Here is a 21,222-nt window from a genome sequence, read left to right as displayed (position 1 = left end):
AAGACAGGAAGTTCATTCCCTATATAACCCCTCTCACTAGTGGGAGTACCTCAGTTTTTTCGCCAGTGTTTAAGGTGTTGGTCACGAGTAAAGGTATATAGTTACATAGTTAGTAAGGTTGAATAAAGAAACCAGTCCATCCAGTTCAACCTGGGTGTGTCTCTACAATTGTCCCTAACCCTGTACATCCCAAACTCACATCAGTCCCTACCCTCAATCCAAGGTCCCCATTCATATACTAGGGCCAATTTTGGACAGAAGCAAATTAACCTACCAGCATGTCTTTAGAGTGTGGGAGGAAACCGGAGTACCCGGAGGAAACCCACACAGGCACAGGGAGAACATGCAAACTCCAGGCAGGTAGTGTCATGGTTGGGATTCGAACCAGCGACCCTTTTTACTGCTAGGCAAGAGTGCTACCCACTACACCACTGTGCCGTGCTGAGCTCCACTGGAGCAATCCTTGGTGGTGCTAGCTATGCAGCCGGATCCATTCAAAGTGTCTTTTTAGGCCGAATTGAATGGTACCCGGGTCTCGTGGTGGAAGAAACGAAGTTTAGCCCGTAACGCTTCTCTTTTTAGAGAGCTGGACCCTGGGATCCAGTGCTTTTGGTTTTTTCAGCCATAAGTTTTTTCTGGCGGGGTGCTATTACGGGTCCAGGAGTGGGATCCCCCATAAAAGGGGGCCCCAGTTCCTGAAGGTTTTTTAAACGGAGCCCACCATGAGATGTGAAGCTTGGGTCTGTTGGTTTTACCACAGAATTTCCTGCGGCGGGAAAGGTAAGTGGAGACTTCTAAAGAATGTTAAGGTTTCTTATGAATTGTCTCCTTAAAAAAGTAAATGTTGTCATGCCTAAAAGTCACCACTGGGGGCTGTATAGAGTACGTACCTTGTCATGCTTTCTCAGATCATGCTGTGTCAGCAGACACTGACAGACCTCTCTCCGGCTAGCAGTCACAGGACTCCGGTAAGATGTTGGGGGGGATTTTTCTCTAAAAAACACCCCCCACTCGGACAAAAGCTCTCCCCCTCTTTCTGAGTAGAGGGAGAAGCAGAACGATCGTCGGATACAGCTCTGTTCTCCACCGCCTCTGTACGGCGGTTTGTCACAGCGCTCCTCCTCGCTGCCCTCCCCCCACACACACGCCGATCCCATCGGATTGGAGGCCCACGCTCTCTGGCGGAAAAACATTTTTTTTTAAAAGAGGAGGGCACGGTGGGCACACGGAGTGGGCGTGGTTTAGCGCGGCGTTGGCGTGCAGCAACGCCCAGCTCAGGGTATTCTTAAAAGGCTACTTTTTTTGCTGACTGCAGCTGTGGGAGAGACACAAAAACTAAAAAGAGGCATGTAATTGGTGACACAGGTCTTTGGCACATTTACTAAAAGCATCAGGCTGAGCGTTAAATAGCAGCGGCAGTTGCTGGACTATTTGCTCAAGTAGTGGATGGGATTTCTTCTGGTAGTCCCTCTGCATTTGTGCTATGGTCAGAAGGGGGGGTAGAAAGACCCCAAAAAGGGCTTAAAAGGGACTCCTACAACTTCTAAACACTCTACATTGGCATTTTCCCCTGAGAGTTCAGAGTAAGCGATCAGGGCTATCAAATATTGCAATTGTTTTCAACACTGCAGCCCCTGTCTATTTTACTGAAGAGGGTTTTCCTCAAGCCATGATGGGATTGGCTAGCGGCTTTAATCGCATCCCAGAATGGAATAAAATGCGATTTCCCTCAGGGGACCTTGAGAAGAATGATAACTCTTCTTCTGAGGGGTCAAATGCGGGGGGATCAGCTTCACAATCTGAAAGATTGATGGTGCAATTCTTACTGAATTTGTCCACTCCACTTTTTTGGCTACTCTTCATTGAGTCGGTTGATAAGCCCACTTCTTATTTGGGTTCGCTAAAGCCTCCTCAAGCTGCGCATGCCTTTCCTGCCCATTCATTGCTGGAAAGGCTTATATTTTGAGTGGGATCACCCAGATAAATATTTTCTCCCTCCTATAAAGTTTTAACACTTTTTCCTATGGAGGAAAAATTCATTAAGAAGTGGGAGATACCAGAAATTGTCGCTGCTATATCCTCTGTGAATGAAAGTTTGACCTGTCTGATAGACAATGCTCAAATTCTTAGGGATCCAACAGATAAAGTTGGAAATCCCTATGAAAAAAAAAAACACTTTTTTTCTGATGTCTCAACCTGCGCTAGCAGCAATTGGTGTATGTCAGTCCTTGAGAGACCAGTCTATACAGGTGCTCAAGGTTATTCCTGATCAGCAGCCCCAGGATTTAGCCGAGTTACCAGCGGCATTATGTTTGGCAATAGACGCTATGAGAGATTCTATTCTTCAAGCCTCGCGCCTTATGCTTGGCTGGTGCATAGGCATAGAATCTTATGGTTGAAAAATTGGTCAGCTGAAGCGTCATGCAAAGCTCCTGGCTAGTTTTCCTTTTCACGGTGAACGGCTGTTTAGGGATGATTTGGATAAATACATCCAAAAAATTTTTGTTGAAAAAGTATCCTTTTGCTAGTTTGGAAGAGGAGTAAGCATATTTCATTTAAACAAGCTCCTTCTCCAGTGCCAGGAGCATCTGCTTCCAGGCAGTCACGACGGCCTCCACCGTCAAGTTAAAGAAGGAAACTGAAGCCTCCTTGTGAGGGGGCAACCCCACTCGCTTGAGTGGAGGGAAGACTTCCGCAGTTCTCAAGGAACTGGCAGGAACAGTGTCGGAGCCTACGGCCACATTACCCTGAAAGCGCCCAATCTCGTCTGATCTCAGAGGCTAAGCAGGGTCGGGCCTGGACAGTACCTGGATTGGAGACCGCCTTGGAATGCCAGGTGCCGTAGGCTGCAGATGGGTGACTTCATCAATAACTCTAGGGTACAAACTTGAGTTCTGAAAGTCCCCGTCTCTTCATTTTCTCAGACTCCAGAGGAAAAGACTCTCTTCAAGCACTGGACCATCTTTTGTCTCAAAAGATTGAACTTAGTGGTTCCCATGCAAGATCAGGGATTGGGGTTTTATTTAAACCTTTTCACGGTACCAAAACCAAATGAATATGTCAGACCCATTCTAGATCTCAAAGATCTAAGACCAGTTTCTGAATATCCGCTCTTTCCGCATGGAGTCAATTCCGATCAGTGGTCTCTGTCCTACAAGGTGGAGAACTTCTGGCGTCAATAGACATCAGGGATGCATACCTCCATGTACCTATATTTCCCGCTCACCAGAAATATCTACATTTCGAGGTAGAAAATCTTCTTTTTCAGTTTGTAGCGCTGCCTTTCATCTAGCTACTGCACCTCAAGTATTTACAAAGGCCTGGCCCCAAGGTATAACTTACCTAGCTTACCTAGACAATCTGATCTTGACAGATCAGTCGGTAGCCGCTTAGACCAAAGTATGATCTACAGTCAACTACCTGGAATACCAATGTCAGATTCTCAACCTAGAGAAATCCTCCTTAAAAAACTATCAAGGAGATTGGAATACTCGGGTCTGATTATTGATACAGCCCAGAAAAAGGTATTGTTGCCCCAGGCAAAGATCAGTTCCACAAAGGAACTGATTCAGATGGTCAAAGCAAAGAAGAATCCTTCTATTCGACTTTGCATGAGGTTGTTGGGAAATATGGTGGCTTCATTCGAGGCCGTTCCTTATGCTCCGTCTCATTTGAGGCTGCTGCAAAACAGTATTTTATCGGCTTGAAACAAGTAGGTCCAAGCTCTAGATTGCTCAATGTATCTGTCACCAGGGTGCACCGGAGCCTCAGTTGATGGTTGATAACTAAGAATCTGCAGAAGGGAAAATCTTTCCTACCAGCTACCTGGAAGATGGTAGCAGCAGATGCCAGCCTTTTGAGTTGGGGAACAGTCCGGGAAGAAGCGACTGTCCAAAGGAAATGGTCCAGATCAAAAATGACCTTGCCCATCAACATTCTAGAGATCTGGGCAGGGCGCTTGACCCTGAGGGCCTGGATGTTCAGGTTAGGGAATTGTCCTGTCAAGATCCATACCGACAATACCACAGCAGTGGCTTATATCAATCACCAAGGGGGCACGACAAGTCGTGCGGCCTAGAAAGAGGTGAATTATATCTTAAGGAAACAATGTACCTTGCCTATTGGCAGTTTTCATTCCAGGAATAGAAAATTGGCAGGCGGACTACTTGAGTCACCAGCAGTTTTTTCTGGGAGAATGTTCCCTTCACCCCAATATCTTCCTGGCAATATGCCGAAGATGGGGGATCCCAGGCGTAGATCTGTGTCAGGGCTGGGCTCAGCCCTTCCTTCTCTGAGCTGGCCGCTCAGCTGTCGGCTAATTGCCAGCTCCCATCTCTCTCCACAGTTACCCAGCTGTTGTTGATTCTGCTCGTCAGTCCTGCCTACTTAAAGTCGTCCAGCTCACTTGATCTCGCCTTTGTCAACATCACAGAGACTTTCTCCTGCGTTCCTGTTGAAGACTTGCTCGGCTGTCATTTCTTCTGGCTCCTGATCCTGCTTGCTGTACTACTACGTTTATCTCTGGCTCTCTGACATTTGCTTGGCTGACTACCCGATCCGGTTACTGAACTCTGACTTGTTTTGACTACGCTTACTCTGTTTATCTTATTATTATTATTATTATTATTATTAAACAAGTGTGATTTAACTATACTTCTATCTTGGTCTGATTCATGGTTCCTGATAATCTGTTTGCGTCCAGGTTCAACAAGAAAACCGACAACTTTGTATCAAGAACAAGGGATCCGCTAGCATGCGGAACAGATGCCTTGGTGTTCCCGTGGAATCATTTTGCACTGATTTATGCATTTCCTCCTATTTTGCTGCTTCCACGACTACTTTGCAGGATCAAGCAGGAAGGGAGATAGGTGATTCTTGTGGCCCGGCGTGGCCCAGAAGATTTTGGTATGCAGAGATCAAAAGGATGGCGGTAGGGGAGCTATGGACCCTACCACCACGTCCAGACCTTCTCTTGCAAGGTCCGGTATTCCATCCTACCTTACAAATGCTAAATTTAACGGTTTGGCTGTTGAATCCCACATTCTAAAGAAGCGTGGGTTGTCAGGTCCAGTGGTATTTACCTTGATTAATGCAGGGAAGCTGGCTTCCAGAATCATAGATTTTAAAGTCTAGAAAGCATATGTCTCCTGGTGTGAATCCAGGGGTTGGCACCCCAGGAAGTACGTCATAGGTAGAATCCTTGATTCTGTAGATGGGGTTAGTAATGAAGCTGGCCTTGCGTACTATCAAAGGCCAGGTTCCGGCCTTATTGATATTATTTCAACAACCACTTGCTTCGCATTCTTTGGTTCGTAGCTTATTCAGGGGGTAATGCGGCTTAATCCTCTGGTTAAGTCACTCCTGAACCCTTGGGACTTGGATTTAGTTCTGTGGGGATTGCTGAAACAGCCTTTTTTGAGTCGATACAGCATATTCCCCTGGTCCTTTTGGCAAGGAAACTAATTTTCTGGTAGCCGTACCTTCTGCAAGAAGGGTATCAGAGTTGGCTGCTCTTTCTTGTAAAGAGCCATATTTGATTATTCACAAGGATAAGGGAGTATTGTGTCCTCATCCTAACTTTCTACCGAAGGTAGTGTCTAGTTTTTATCCGAACTAGGATATTGTTCTACCTTCATTTTTTCCAGAACCTGTTCTACCGAAGGAAAATTACTACATTCTCTTAATGTAGTGAGAGCACTCAAGGTCTACTTGAAGGTGACTGCTCAGATTCAAAAAACGGATGTTTTGTTGTGTTGCCTGAATGTCCTAGAAAAGGGGCAGGCAGCATCGAAATCTACTATTTCTAAATTAATTCCGCAAGTAACTGTTCAGGCTTATGGTTTAAAGAGGAGGATTCCACCCTCTCAAATCAAGAACGCACTCCACTAGAACTGTTAGTGCTTTGTGGGAGTGCATCACCAAGCTTCCATGGTCTTCAGTCCATACATTTACCAGATTTTCAGGTGAATGTAAAAAGGCATGAGGATATCACCTTTGGGCGTAGTGTGCTGCAGGCAGCAGTATAACTCCTCTAGTCTCATGTTGCCCTAATTCTGTTGTGTCTCCCTCCCCTCAGTTGGCATTGCTCTGGGACATCCCACATAGTAATTACTATGGCTCTGTGTCCCGTGATGTACGATTAAGAAAATAGGATTTTTATAACAGCTTACCTGTAAAATCCTTTTCTTTGAAGTACATCATGGGACACAGATGTCCCTCTCCTCTTTCTGGTATGCATGTGTATTGCTTTGCTACAAAAACCGAGGTACTCCCTTTAGTAGGAGAGGTTATATAGGGAGTGAACTTCCTCTCTTAGGGTGTGCCAGTGTCCATCAGCTGAAGGTGGCCTATAACCCACATAGTAATTACTGTGGCTCTGTGTCCCGTGATGTACTTCAAAGAAAAGGATTTTACAGGTAAGCTATTTTTTTTTCTATTTTTTACATAAAATCTTATTCTTCAATCAAGTATTTCTCATTCTTCTGCCGAGCTAAGCTCTTATGCAGCTATTAAAACCAGTTAATCTTTGGAGTCGTCTCAGAGGCTGTGTCTGAACCCTTCTGGCACTAGGCTTTGCTTGTAGCACTCCCCAGACACCTGGTTTGTTAACCGCTGAGTTTTTTACAGTTGTGACCCTGTTCCTAATGTTTCCTTTGGAAGTATGCCAATGGATGAGGCGCAACATTACCTGGAATGTGGTATTTTTCACTGGGCTCTGTGTTGGCACTCTCTAGTGCTTTAGTACTGTGCTTGTTCACCACAGAACACTTTCTAGGTCAACAGCTATGGTAATAGTATAAAAAAAAATCACCTTTTTTTATTACACAACGGTAAATTTACCTATTTGTAGGACCAATTTATCCTGGCTTAAATTCAGGTTTAATGAGCATATACCTCATTGAGTGGGACTTATTTGGGCATTTATTGGACTAAGTCTTTTAGTCTATGTGGGCATGTCACACTATTTCTTTTCTCCCACCATCAGTTTTTCCCTGAAAGGGTTAATGTCCTGGAAAAATTTGGTTTGTTTTTGCTGCTATCTATAGCGACGCCTCACCTCCAATCATAAACCCTCTCTGCTTTTAGTAGCTGGTTTATGAGTACCCAAGATTCAAATTGATGTGTTTATTTACATTGCCTCAATTGCAGTGCAACATGTTGGATCCCAAATGCAAAGGAGATCTTTTGTAGGCCTCTCCAGCTCAAGATCTTCTAACAGCACTGGGGCAGCCTGCAGTGTCCCCAATCAAGGACCTGATGCCAATAGCAAGGATCATTGCTGCTTGGGACTACACACTCCTTGCACTCTTCTCTAGCTCCCCCAGGTGTGAATCCCTCCTCTGAATTATCCAGGGTGGAATGTTAGCTGACCCAGAATGCAGGGGCCACAAGCATACTGTACTGCTACACCTTTTCTTGAGTCTGTTTCCAATGTTCCTGCCATTATAGCAGACACCGAGCACTAAACTGAGAATACTTTTTTTAAGGAGAAGTCCCATACATCTATTCTGGATTTGTGCTTGAGAAATCTTAGTCCTCTGATATACCTCCCAAGTTTAAAGATACCATATTGGTTCTTATTGATGTATTTTGCATGTTTAAAACCTGAGCAACCTCTGAAACGAATCCTGTTTTTAGTCTAGGCTTCCTTTAAAGGTCCAGAGACTATCAGAACCTTTCCAGTACACTCTTTACTTGAACCTATTCTGCACAGTAACTGGACTACTCTGACAATCTGTCTGACAATCGTGTTTTCTCCTCCAACCTCTTTGCCAAACAATATCTGTTTTGAGGAGGCATTTATGAAGAAATGGGCCATTCCCATCTAGCCATTTCTTGACTTAATAAAACACTGGCTGTGTTTAGGGTCAGGTTGACAAGCAATTGGAAGCCCTTTCCAAGTCCTTAGTCACCCTGACAGGTCCTGCTATGCAACCTATATATAATATAAATAAAATAATAATACAGGATTCATATAGCGGCAGCAGTTTATGCAGCGTCTTACTCTAGGGGTAAGATTCAACTAAGCTAGACTAGGCAAACTAATGAACCTGAACCTTACTGATCATTCCGTTTTTGAAAAATTTTGAGCTTCTACCCATGACATCTTTGACTAAAATTTTGGTCTGCCAAACTACAGTGTAAAAAATGGCTACTGCGTATGCCTATGAACATCTTTTTTGATGGTTCTATGGACACCTTTATTAGTCACTGGTGGAAAAAGTACACTTTTTTCCCCAAGCAAAAGAAAAATAAGCCTCATATTATCACTAGTTCTTTTAGGTTCTCCCAGGCCTGCAGGTCTAGATCTAAGTTCATGACCCAGTCGCAGATCCTGACAGACAAGTCCTTTCTGTTGGTCTTTGCAGACACCTGCACCAAGAGCATCTCAGATACCTGGGTAAAAGAAGGGGTGTCGAAGGACTACAACCTGGTGTTTTGCTCTCTGTCCTCCGACCTGCCTGTCTCCACACAGACTACTAGACCTCCATGCTGCTCCGGCAAACCTGCTAAGTCAAGAATTTATTACAGTTGTTCCAGAAGGTGGAAAGTCTCAAGGTTTCTACTTAAACCTGTTTACTGTTCCTAAGCCTAAGGAGTCATTTCCCCATCTTGGATCTGAAGGCACTCAGTGTCTTCTTTTGAGTTCAGAAATGTTGCATGCATTCCATCAGGTCTCTCATTGCCTTCCTTAGGGAGACTTTCTAGCCTCTGTGTGCTTGCAAGTCCATATATTTTCAGCACACCAATGCTACCTGCATTTTTATGTGAGCACACAGCTTTTTCAGTTTGTGGCCATTCCATTTGATCTGTTATCCATGCCCTGTGTGTTCCACAAGGTACTAGCACTAGTTCTAGCTCTCCTACGCTTACAGGGCATTCCCATAGTAAGATACCTAGGCTTCATCTTGAGGGAACAATCAGCACAGACTCTGTCAGACAATATTCAGTGGACTGTTCAGACTTCACAAAGTTTTGATTGGATCCTGAATCTTCAAAAGTCAACACTGGAACTGGTTCATCACTTATGGGTCTCATTCTAGAAACTGCTCAGTCCAGGGTTTTTTTTCCTCAAGACAAACTCCAGACTCTCTTCTCCCAGATTTGGACTCTGCAGTGCAGAAGTTGTTGAACTCTCTTCTTTTGCATGAGAGTTTTGGGTCTAATGGTAGCCTCATCAAGGCAGTCCAGTTTACGAAATTCTACTCCAGACCATTGCAACTCAAAATTCTGCCCAAATGGATTAACCGATACACCGAACATTCAAAACCATATTATTCCTGACCTGGTGGCTCAGGAATCCAGCTCTGGAGCTGGGGAAATTCTTTCTTCCATTGTTCTAGAAGCTTCTCGCTATGGATGCCAGCCTGAAAGACTGGGGTGGAGTCCTGGACACCCTGGTAGTGCAATGGACTTGGACGCTGGAAGAAAATCCTCTTCTCCTCAGCTATCTGGAGCTCTGAGTGATCTGTTTGTCCCTACAGTGTCCCTACAGTACTGGACCGCTCAGCTAAAGGGTCATCAGATCAGGTTCCAGATGGACAACATTATCAGGGAGTAACCAGGATTCTCACTGCTGGAACAGGAGCAAAAAGATTCTGTCTTGGGCAAAACTTCATTTTCTTGTCTTGACCGCAGTCCACATTCCAGAAGTGGACAGTTAGCTAGCAAACTTTCTCGACTAACAGAGCCTGGACTCAAGAGAATGGTCCCTTTTTAACAAGTATTGTTTTAGCACATCTGTTGCAGGTGGGGAATTCCTGTTGTAGACCTCATGACCTCCAGATTCAACAACCAACTGCCCATGTTTTTCTCCAAATGCTCTGAAGTGTATGCTCTGGCTACTTGTGGTATCACTACAACCTAATCTACACCCCTGCCTCATTTTCTCTGTAAGATTGTAGGGCATTGTAGTGGTTCTCATTTCATGGACCGGCCCAGGATGATATAGTACTCCAACCTCATCAGATTCTTTGAAGACACCCTGTCGGCTCTTCAGGGACTGATTTACCACCATACTTCATGGTTGCTATTTTTGATGGCTTGGCTGTTGAAACCCAGGTTCTAGGAGGTCTTTGTGATCTTGCCTTGTCTCTCATTCCTTTAAGGCCTTTGTACAAGGTTTTTCTCATATAATCCCACCTGTTCAATCTTCAGTGACTCCGTAGGATCTCAACCTGGTCCTGTCCGCACATCAAAAACCACCATTGGAACTTGTCCAGGCTTTTCTGCTGTTAACTTCCATCAATAAGGTTGCTTTCCTAACTGCCATCACCTCTACAAGGTGTGTTTCTGAATTAGGGACCTTGTCTTGTAAAGAACCTTATTCTTATTCTACTCAAAGAAAAAAATGTCTTGAGACAAGGCCTCTTTTCTCCAACAGAAGTTTTATTCTTTCACCTTAAACAGTGCATTTCAAGTAGGGTTCTCGTAATTGTTTGGATGTTTAGATTTAGAACTGTTCATGTTGTTCTCACGGCTACATTGACATTAATTGGGAATCTGTAACCACTAGGGGAAGAATGGCCAACCAGAATTATTTGTGGTCAGATAGTGGTGAAAGCCACAGAGTAGGTACAGATTGCTTGGCTGCTGTGAGCTGCTAGCTGCAGCGCCAAGCCCATACACTTTATTAACAGTTTGATGGTGGCTACAGCTATATGTTGCTGTTTGTACAGCCAATCACTACCTAAGGTGTTTGTGCTGAAGGGCATCTAGCAACAATAACTGTGGGTAATTGCTGGCTGTGCGAACAGCTACAGATGGCTGTGGCCCCTGCTGACCTGTCATTAAAATGTACTGGCTAGCACTGCTACTCGCTTACAGGTGGCAAACACAGCTGCAGGAATCAGCAGATTCCAGCCGCTGTCATTCATACTTGGCCAAATCACTTCTGTGAATGTAGCCTAATAGCAAGAGTACACAAGAAAACAGACACAGACAAACTACACAGGTTGCGAGTCTACAGGTGCTGCTAACCAGAGACTGGCTGATATTTACAGGGAAACACACTGATGCAGAGAAGCAAATAACTGTGCAGTGCAGTAGGAGACATGGTGATGAGGGAAGACTGGCAGTGTGTGGCGTTTACATGAATGGAACACAGGCTAGAGAACATGAGGATCACAGGAGCAGGCACAAGGACACTGGCTTAAAGTGGTTGTAAAAGTAAAAGTTTTTTTTACCTTAATGCAGTCTCTGCATCAAGGTAAAAAAACCTTTTAATATCGGCTAACCCCTGGCTCCCCAGATACTCCCCTGAACCTGATCTCGGTCCAGCACTGTGTACATCTGCAGCAGCTCTTCTTCCCTGTCCCTGCTCTCAAAGGTTTGGATGAGAGCAGCAGGAGCCATTGGCTCCTGCTCTTGTCAGTCAAAACCTATGAGCAGAGAACGGGGGCATGACTGAGCTGGGCTGTGTGTTTGAATAGACGTAAACAGCCGGGCTCGGGATTGAGCACACATGAATGCCCCCTTGGAAGCAATTTCCTATGGGGGCGCTCAGGGGATGTGAGAAGCCAGGAGTGCCAGTGGAGGACCTGAGAAGAGGAGGATCGGGGCTGCTCTGTGCAAAACCACTGCTCAGGGCAGGGAAGTATGGCATGTTTATTATTTTAATGGAAAAAGAAATTAAAAGCTTTAAATCACTTTAAGTACACAAGGCTGGATGCAGGCTAGAAAACTAAGGCATTGGGAAAGCTGGGATCACTGAGACACACAGTTGCTGTGTAAATACTGGGCAGATACTGGGACAAAGAAATCACTGGATGGCACCGAGAAACACTAGAAAATACGCAAAGAAACACAGGGGAGGTCTGTTTGCTAGTGTGAGCAACCTGCACACCATGCTTTTTAAGACAACTTGTTCCACATATCTTGATGGCTCCATCGGGTCATCATACAAGCCTGTATGCAAATAGTGATGTTAAACCCTCAGCACTTTCAGCAGCTGATTTAGTCACTTACTGAGTATGTTGCTTCTTCATCTTTTAAACCTTGTCTTTGTTTCAGTTTAAGTTGGTGCCATGACCACTGCCGCAGGTTTCTTGTTGCAGGGTAGCGCCTTTCTCTTGCTGCGTTCCATGGAGTCACTCATACAGACAAGAATTAGGGTTACGTCTTCCAAAACTGTGTGCATCAATAGAAACACACAGCCCCATAGCCCGGGATGAGAAGGCACTCCCCTGCTACTGCCTCCTCCCTCCTCCCTTCTCCAAGCTAACAAACTGACTGGAGACTGCACTGTCCACTGTTAAAATTGTCCTCTGAAGACAAGAACTTCAGGGGAGTAACACTGAAAGAGCCGGAGCCAGTAGCATTGAAAGTTGTAAACCGCAAATGATGGAGTGAGAGTTTTAAAAATTAGTTGCTGTGTAATGTTTGTTTTTATTGTGCTCAATATGTTAAGTCAAAAATCGCTAAGGGTTTAACCCTACTTTGAGGATAAGGTTCTAACTTTTCCTGTTAAAACACACTCTACTAGATCAACAAGTTCTTCTTGGGCCTTTTGGCATCAGGCACCTGTTTGTAACTCTACAAACTGGTCTTCTGTTCATATGTTTTCTAACTTTTAACAGGTAGAATAAATTTGATTTACCAGGTGGATATTCATTCCTCAGCTAATGCAACATTTGGGCGTAAGGTCCTTCAGGAATGAACTGCAGGCTGCCCCTCAGTTTTGGATAATCTAATTACTTCTGACCCCGTGTCCCCTATTGATCAATAAAGAAAACAGGAGTTTTCTAAAATAATAATAAGTCATGTGCTGCTCTACCTCCCAAATGGTCTGCTAAATATGCTGTAGGTATAAAATGACAGACAAATAAACAAATAATGCTGTAGTGATATACATGTGACTAGTGTCACCATACAAAATCCCACTTCATAAATGTATATACACACATAACCTTTAAAAGGTATAACTATAACTTATATAGTAACACAAGTGATCATAAAGTCCTCTAGTGCATGTAAGTCCGTGACATCCTGATCGCACATGATTAGTTCAGAAATAATATAAAGTCCTTCTAGGAAAAATAAATAAATAAATGTGACTTGATTGGTGACCGTGATCATGCTGATCAATTGCAGTGATTTCACTCAGGTGCTCCCCACCCTTAGGTAATGCCTGCTCACCTCAGAGCGCGTGACCTCACATTTAATGAACTCTAAGAAACTGATTTTTTAGTAAGTACAAAGACAAAACAGTTTTTGTAATGACGTTCATTTTCACAGAACCTTCTTCAAGCCAATGACCTACGTCATTGCGTCGTTGGCTTGAAGAAGGAACCAATCAGTAGTTCCGAAACGCGTCCCATTTTGATGACATATTTCCTGTTTGCGGTCCATGCTGGTTGTTGTCCCCTCCCACTGACGTCATTTCCAGGATTCATGCTCCAGGCTGACTCAGACGACGCGATTGCTTCACCAGTGTTCCCAGAGCCTGGGGTATTCCCCTGCTGGTTATCCTGGGACCTTCTGCTGTTGCATATCGTTATCCCTGGAAAGCTGTGATACAGTGGGACCTCCTGATGCTGGATCACCTGCTTCATACATCCATGTTATATGCCTATTCTTATACTTGATTCTGTAAGTGTTTTTATTCTTGTTTGGGGATATTAAATGTTTTAATTCTGCACTTAGAGGCGCCTTTTTTTCTTTTATTTGTTTTCTATGTTAGATTAAGATGCTTGTATAAATGTAGGCTGTAAAGATTAGGGACGCTAAATGGACCTTGTGGTGAAGCATTAGTGCTAAAATACCATCTTGTTCTTGCTGCTTATCCACCTGCTGCTACTGAGTATATTTCACTGCAATGCTTATAGAAAAAAAATCCTCTCTACATAAATATATTTAAAAATAACCAACACAATTTAACAGATTTTAAATTTGAGTCGCATATTGTTAAAACTGGGTAATCTCAGCTTTTAAAAATTGAAAAAGATAAATGCGTAGGTTGCCGTAGAATGGGAATGTTGTTGGTACAGTACAATGAGGCAAACGTCATCAAAATATTTTATGGTAAATTATATTTTATTTCAAAGAAATGGCCTTTTACCACCTCATAGCTTGGGAAATGTATTATGGTGTCACTTGGACCCTTCTTTTCAAAAGCTGACAGATGGCTTACAGCAACATTTTGGAACTTGCCATCCTTTTCTGGATAAACTTTTGGCTGGAATGCGTAATCCTATATACAGCTAGATGACAGCACTTGCATGATGCTGACATCTCCTATTATCTCTAACAGACATGGGCAGAAAAGACACATAGGGCATGCTGGTATTTGCAGTCCTTCAGTGCTGCCAGTACTGATTTGCAGTCATACTTCCTTTATTTTGTAAAGTAAACCGTTGATAATTAAAAGAGTTATTCAACACCTATAGACAATTTTCAGGAATTTAATTGGGATGTGCACAAAAAATATGTCTCTGTGAAATTTCTTTTTTTTTTTTTTGTTCTTTAAAGTTACAATTGATGCTAAACTTTAACTAGAAAAAGGATAGTCCACATGCAGAGAGGAAGGTGGCTGACTTGATATTTGTTTTAGTAAGCAGCGTACAGGGAAATACATGCACAGTAATTGATCCTGGTGGATGTATAAAACTGAATAATCTAACACTGACCCATGTAAATTTAATACAGATGTATGGCTGCTGTCTAGAAGCTGCAGCTAAGACAGAACATACGGTCTTAGATATTTATTAGATGTATTCAAGCCATAACGTAATTCACAGAAGCCGTAATACTGTCAAAGCTGCAGTCGCGTTCCATTGCATCATTGTAGTAGAGGATGTAGCAGATAATTATGATATACAATATTTTAACCTCCACATTATTACTCTACTTCAGTCAGTTGTTTATCGCCAGGAGGATAAAGCTTCAGCAGAACAGCATGTAGTGTTACACAAATGTTTTTCTAAACGTCTAAGAGCAGCTACAGGTCCACTTCTGGTTGACTGTTAGTACTGACATATTGGACAGAAGTCTACAAGCAACAAACTTTATACTACACGACAAGGAAAAATATACATTTTTAAATAGTCGCTAAGTTATTACAAAAGTCCTAAATCCCCACTGCACCACCGTGGAGAACATACTACTTGTGCTGCTGCACAGGGATCCTGTCAGAGCTGGGCTCAGCCCTTCCTTCTCTGAGCTGGCCGCTCAGCTGTCTGCTAATTGCCAGCTCCTATCTCTCCACAGTGACTCACCTGTTGATGATATCCTGCTCGTCAGTCCTGCCTACTTAAGCTGTCCAGTCCAGATGATCTCTGCCTTCACCTTGGTCACATCTCTAGAGACACTCTCCTGTGTTCCTGTTAAAGACTTGCTTGGCTAACATTCTTTCTGGCTCCATATCCTGCTTGCTGTTCTACTACGCTGTTCTCTGACTCCCTGACGTTTTGGCTTGTCTGACTATCCGTTCCGGTTCCTAAACTCTGGCTATGTTTTGACTACATTTACTCTGTTTACCTTGTTTAATAATAATAATAATAAAAAAGTGTGATTTAACTGTACATCTGTCTCGGTCTGACTTCACGGTTTCTGACAGTAGGCGAAGGCCATAAATTCAGAAGATGCAGTCAATCCATTTGTTGGTAATATTTTTTCCAGATTGGATCCTGAGTCACACGACTCACCTGGAATCTCCCACTGTGGCTGCTCCGGTACAACCTGTTTTGCAGGACGTCCCTGCTGCTGCTCCAGTCTCTGTGCAGGCACCCGCCTCGAGCATTATATAAGAGGTATGTCTGCTTACGCTTTGCTTCCCCAGCGATTTGGGGGCGATCCAGTCCAATGCAGAGGGTTTCTCAACCAGATTGAGATATACTTTGAGATGCTGTCCCAGGTGTTTCCCACGGATAGAAGCAAAGTAGGTTTTGTGATATCTTTGCTTTCTGAAAGAGCCTTGGCCTGGGAAAACCCTCTATGGGAGACGTAACAACTTGTTGTCTTGAGTTACCCTGAGTTTGTGGCTTCTTTTAAAAAGGTATTTGATGTTCCTGCATGCTCAGCTTCTGCTGCCAAGTGCCTTATGTCTATCAGAGTACGAGAATTGTTGCCGATTACGCCACTGAATTCTGTACTCTGACAGCAGAGGTTGCGTGGATCAATAAGGCCCTCCTAGCTGCTTTTTCTCATGGTCTCTCGGATACCATCAAGGATGAGATAGCAGCCTGAGATATACCCACTGAGCTGGAGAAGTTGATCACGTTTGCCAACCTTTTTGACTCCAGACTCAGAGAAAGACTCTCTTTTAAGGAGCGCTTGCGAAAGCCTCCTGTACATTTGTCTTCGAGCTTTGCAGTCCCACCCGTGCCTCCCTCACCTTCCATGCCTCCTGGTACTGAGTCGGTCAGCGAAGATGAACCCATGCACTTGGGCTTCACGTGTCTCTCTGCGGATTAGAGAATCCTTAGGAGGAGGGAGAGATTGTGCCTTTATTGTGGCCAGGCAGGTCACTATTTGAAGTCTTGTCCTGCCCATCCAGGGAATGCCCAAACCTTGAGGTCCTGTCACAGACAGACCTTAGGTGGCGTTGTTTCGTCCCCAGTTATCCTGAAGGCTAAGCCCCTGGTTTCAGTTACCCTTTCTTGGGCTGAGTCGTCCGTCGAGATACAGGCTCTAATCGACTCTGGGGCTGCAGTCCTGTTCATTGATGCTGCCTTTGTATCGAAGCACTTGATTTTGGTGCAGCTGCGTGACACTCCACTTGCCATTGAGGCTCTTGACGGGAGACCTCTACAGCCTGCCCATATGACTCATGAGACTGTTCCGTTGTCCATTGCCGTAGGGGCTCTTCAGCATGAGATAATCCATTTCCAAGTTATTTCCTCACCTAAGTTTTCTCTGGTTATTGGTTATCCTTGTTTACAAAGGCACAACCCCTCTTTTGATTGGCTGCATGCTGAGGTTCTCTCCTGGTCGCCACAATACAGTAAGACATGCTTCCAGAAGGTAGCAAATGTCCTGTGCACCTCTTCACTCTCCTCCCTACCGGAGGAGTACCGCGATTTTAGCGATGTCTTTGACAAAGATCAAGCCGGTAGTTTGCCTCCACACTGGTCGTATGATTGCGCAATGGACCTTCAACCTGGTGCCATACACCCTCGTGGCTGGGTTTACCCTTTGTCGGTCTTGGAGGATAAGGCCGTGGGGGAGTATGTTGCAGACGCACTTTCTCGAGGTTTCATCTGCAAATCCTTGTCTCCTGCTGGTGCTGGTTTCTTCATTGTGAAAAAGAGTGGTGAACTGAGACCTTGCATTGATTATCGGGATCTCAGTCATTTCACGATTAAGAATGCTTATCCGATTCCGTTGATTACGGAGTTATTCGACCGCCTCAAGGGAGCAACAGTTTTCACAAAGCTTGATTTGAGAGAGGCATATACTCTCGTGAGGATTAAGGAGGGTGATGAGTGGAAAACTGCGTTTAATACCAGAACAGGCAATTATGAGTACCTCGTAATGCCTTTTGGCCTTTGTAATGCCCCAGCAGTTTTCCAGGAATTTATTAACGATGTCCTCCGAGATTTGTTGCAGTTATATGTGGTGGTTTATCTCGACAATATCCTCATATTTTCCAAGTCCCTGGAGAGTCACCACACAGATGTCTGTCGTGTGCTTCAGAAACTAAGAGAGAACAATCTCTATTGTAAATTGGAGAAGTGTGAAATCCATCGTGAACAGGTTAAATTCCTGGGTTATGTCATTTCCACTGCTGGTTTTTTGATGGACCCAAAGAAACTTTTAGCAGTCCTACAGTGGCCCCGACCCATGGGTTTACGTCCTCGGCAGCGTTTTCTTGGCTTTGCCAACTATTATTGGAAGTTTATTCGTATCTTCTCGTCTCTGGTCAAGCCCCTGACTGATATGACCACAAAGGACGGTAACCCATAGAGTTGGTCTCCGGAGTCCATTAAGGCCTTTGAGAGTCTCAAGGCTGCCTTTGTTTCTACTCCTGTGTTGGCATATCCTGATCCTACGTTACCCTTTATCCTTGAGGTTGATGCTTCTGAGACTGGAGTTGGCGCCCTTCTGTCTCAACGTCCTACCTCTGAGAGCGCTATGCATCCTTGGCTACTTTTCCAAGAAATTGTCACCTGCAGAGTGCAATTATGAGATTGGTGACAGAGAGCTGTTGGCAATCATTTTAGCCATGAAAAAATGGAGACATCTCTTCGAAGTTACCACTGTGTCGGTTCTCATTCTTACTGACCATAAGAATCTCACATTCTTGTCTGAGGCTAAACACCTTTCTCCCAGAAGGGCGCTATGGGCTCTTTTCTTCTCTAGTTTCAGTTACATTGTCTCATTCTTTCCCAGTATTAGGAATGTAGGAGCTGATGCTTTGTCATGACAGTTTTCCTCCGCTTCCAAGATGGAGTCGGTTCTGGTTCCTGTGATTCCTCCTGATCGTATTCTGGCTACAGTTCGCACCAGTCTCACTTCTCCTTTGGGTGACAAAATTCTTTCTGCTCAGGTCCATGCTCCGCCTGAGAAACCTTGTGGCCGCTGCTTTGTACCAGAGAGTCTTCGTACTGCCGTGCTCCAGACTTACCATTCTCCCAAGGCTGCTGGCCAACCTGAGAAGAATCAACTCTTTTGGGCCATTTCCCAACAATTCTGGTGGCCTAGTCTACGTGCTGATGTAACCGCCTTCGTAGCTGCCTGTTCCGTGTGTGCTCAGAGTAAGACTCCAGGACACCTTCCAGAGGGCCTTCTACAACCCATACTCAATGGACAGAGACCCTAGATCCACCTGTCTATGAATTTCATTGTGGAGTTGCCCAACTCCCAGGGCAACACCGTTATCCTTATAGTGGTTGACCGGTTCTTGAAAATGTCTCATTGTATTCCGCTTAAGAAGTTGCCCACTTCTAAGGAACTGGCTTCCATTTTTGCTTGGGAGATCTTTTGCTTACATGGGCTACACAAAGTGATTGTCTCGGACAGGAGTAGTCAGTTTGTGTCCCGGTTTTGGCGAGCCTTTTGTGCACAGTTGGGAATCCAGCTTGCTTTCTCTGCATATCACCCGCAGTCTAATGGGGCCGCAGAATGAGCCAATCAGTCCTTGGAGCAATTCCTACGTTGCTATATTTCTGACCATCATAACAACTGGTCAGACCACTTACTGTGGGCAGAGTTCACTCACAATAGAGCCTTAAATTCTGCTTTCCGATTGTCCCCATTTATGGTGATCTATGGTTTCTAACCTTCTATGTTGCCTGGCTCATTTGTTCTGCAGAGTATTCCTGCGTTAGAGGAGCATCTCCGTGGTCTTCGTTCCACTTGGGCACAAGTCCAGGAGGCTTTGTGACATGCTAATGATAGGTAGAGGCTCTATGCTGACCGCAGACGCCTGCCTGTGCCTTCCTGCCAGGTTGGGGACAGGGTCTGGCTGTCATCTCGCAACCTCCGACTTTTGTGTTCCCTCTCTGAAGTTTGCACCTTGGTTCATTGGGCCTTTCTGTATTCTTCGCAGGATTAACTCAGTGGCTTACGCATTAGACCTACCTTCTAATATGTGTAAATCAAATGTATTTCATGTCTTCTTATTAAAACCTTTGGTCTGCAACCTTTACCTCCTCAGTGCCTTGTCCTCACCCTGTACAGGTTGAGAACCATAAGGCGTATGAAGTACAGTCCATTGCTGACTCCCATAGGTTCTGTGGGCGCATACAGTACCTGGTGCATTGGAAAGGGTACGGTCCTGAGGAACGCTCTTGGGTCTTATCCTCGGACGTACATGCCCCTGTCCTCCTCCGTGATTTCCATAGACGTTTTCTCCTCAAGTCTGGTGGTCCTCCGAGGGGGAGGTGTCATTGAGGAGGGGGTACTGTCAGGGCTGGGCTCAGCCCTTCCTTCTCTGAGCTGGCCGCTCAGCTGACGACTAATTGCCAGCTCCTATCTTTCCACAGTGACTCACCTGTTGATGATATCCTACTCATCAGTCCTGCCTACTTAAGCCATCCAGTCCAGATGATCTCTGCCTTCACCTTGGTCACATCTCTAGAGACGCTCTCCTGTGTTTCTGTTAAAGACTTGCTTGGCTGATATTCCTTCTGGCTCCAAATCCTGCTTGCTGTTCTACTATGCTGTTCTCTGGCTTCCTGACGTTTTGAATTGTCTGACTATCTGTTCCGGTTCCTGAACTCTGGCTGTGTTTTTACTACGTTTACTCTGTTTACCTTTTTTATTATTATAAAACAAGTGTGATTTAACTGTACTTCTGTCTCAGTCTGATTCATGGTTTCTGACAGATCCAAAAAGATAAGTTGGTCCATTTGGAGATATGGGGATTCCATTTGGAGTTCCAGGCATAAAAAGTGGGAGGAAAGGCCATTACTTTCAATGTATTGTTCCTTGTAGGAAATCCTAATGAACTTGCTTAGACATTGAACTAGGGAAAAAGCAGTAGAAAAAAAAAAGTAACTGAAGGTTGTCAGCGGGCACAGAAATCGTAAAGAAAACCTCCGCTAAGAGAATTTTGGAGGCTCCCATTGCTGATATATCACATAGGTAAGGTCTGCCGTAGGGCCCTCTAACTTACATAAACTTGTATCTAAGGAAGACATCAACTTATTATAGACTACTAATATAGCATTGGCAAAACATAAACGCAAAAGGGTTACATATATATATACAAAAGAATATTGTAACTTAATCACAATGAAATAGTATTGATGGCAATAATGCCTCTTACTCATATTGTGCGATAGTTAAGGCACTTGCGACTATCACCATTGCAACTATCCCATATGAGGGACCATATTCCCCACAATGTGCCCAGGAGAGTCTAGGTTATAAAAAAAGTCTACAAATACACGATGCCAACATTGGCAAAGAGCAGTGAGGGGAAAAGAAAAGGAGGAACGGAATAAGGAGAAGGAAGACCACCTGGGAACCTCCTGTCGGGCCAACTATCAAAAAGGGTTTGTTTGTCTCGTAGAACACTCACTATTTTTTTGTTTAACATGATCCGCGTAAGTTTGTGTTTCATCATTGCTATGTCTATAACAAGGCTTTTCCATGCTGTGGCAATGGCAATTTTTGCTGCTAGGAACATAAAATGCATCAGTGTCTGGGTATTTCGAAGAACATTTTCCACTGGTTTGTTCAGTAGGGCAACCCTAGTGCCCTTGACGATATTAACCATTGTGACCAAAAATATGAATGAATGAACCCTCATCCAAAAGTGGCAAATCTTGGGGCATG

General features: G+C 44.3%; 1 protein-coding gene and 1 pseudogene across 7 annotated transcripts in view; both read left to right on the top strand.

The window, feature by feature from the left end:
- The window catches only part of KIAA0825 (KIAA0825 ortholog), a 784,945-nt gene that overhangs the window by 50,656 nt on the left and 713,067 nt on the right, over positions 1–21,222 (top strand). The gene's annotated exons all lie outside the window — the stretch shown is intronic.
- LOC141124247 (5S ribosomal RNA) lies at positions 2,730–2,848 on the top strand (annotated as a pseudogene).

This window comes from Aquarana catesbeiana, linkage group LG01, assembly GCF_042186555.1.
Source record: "Aquarana catesbeiana isolate 2022-GZ linkage group LG01, ASM4218655v1, whole genome shotgun sequence".
In the NCBI taxonomy this organism is placed as follows: domain Eukaryota; kingdom Metazoa; phylum Chordata; class Amphibia; order Anura; family Ranidae; genus Aquarana; species Aquarana catesbeiana.
This window is presented reverse-complemented; position numbering and strand designations above follow the sequence as displayed.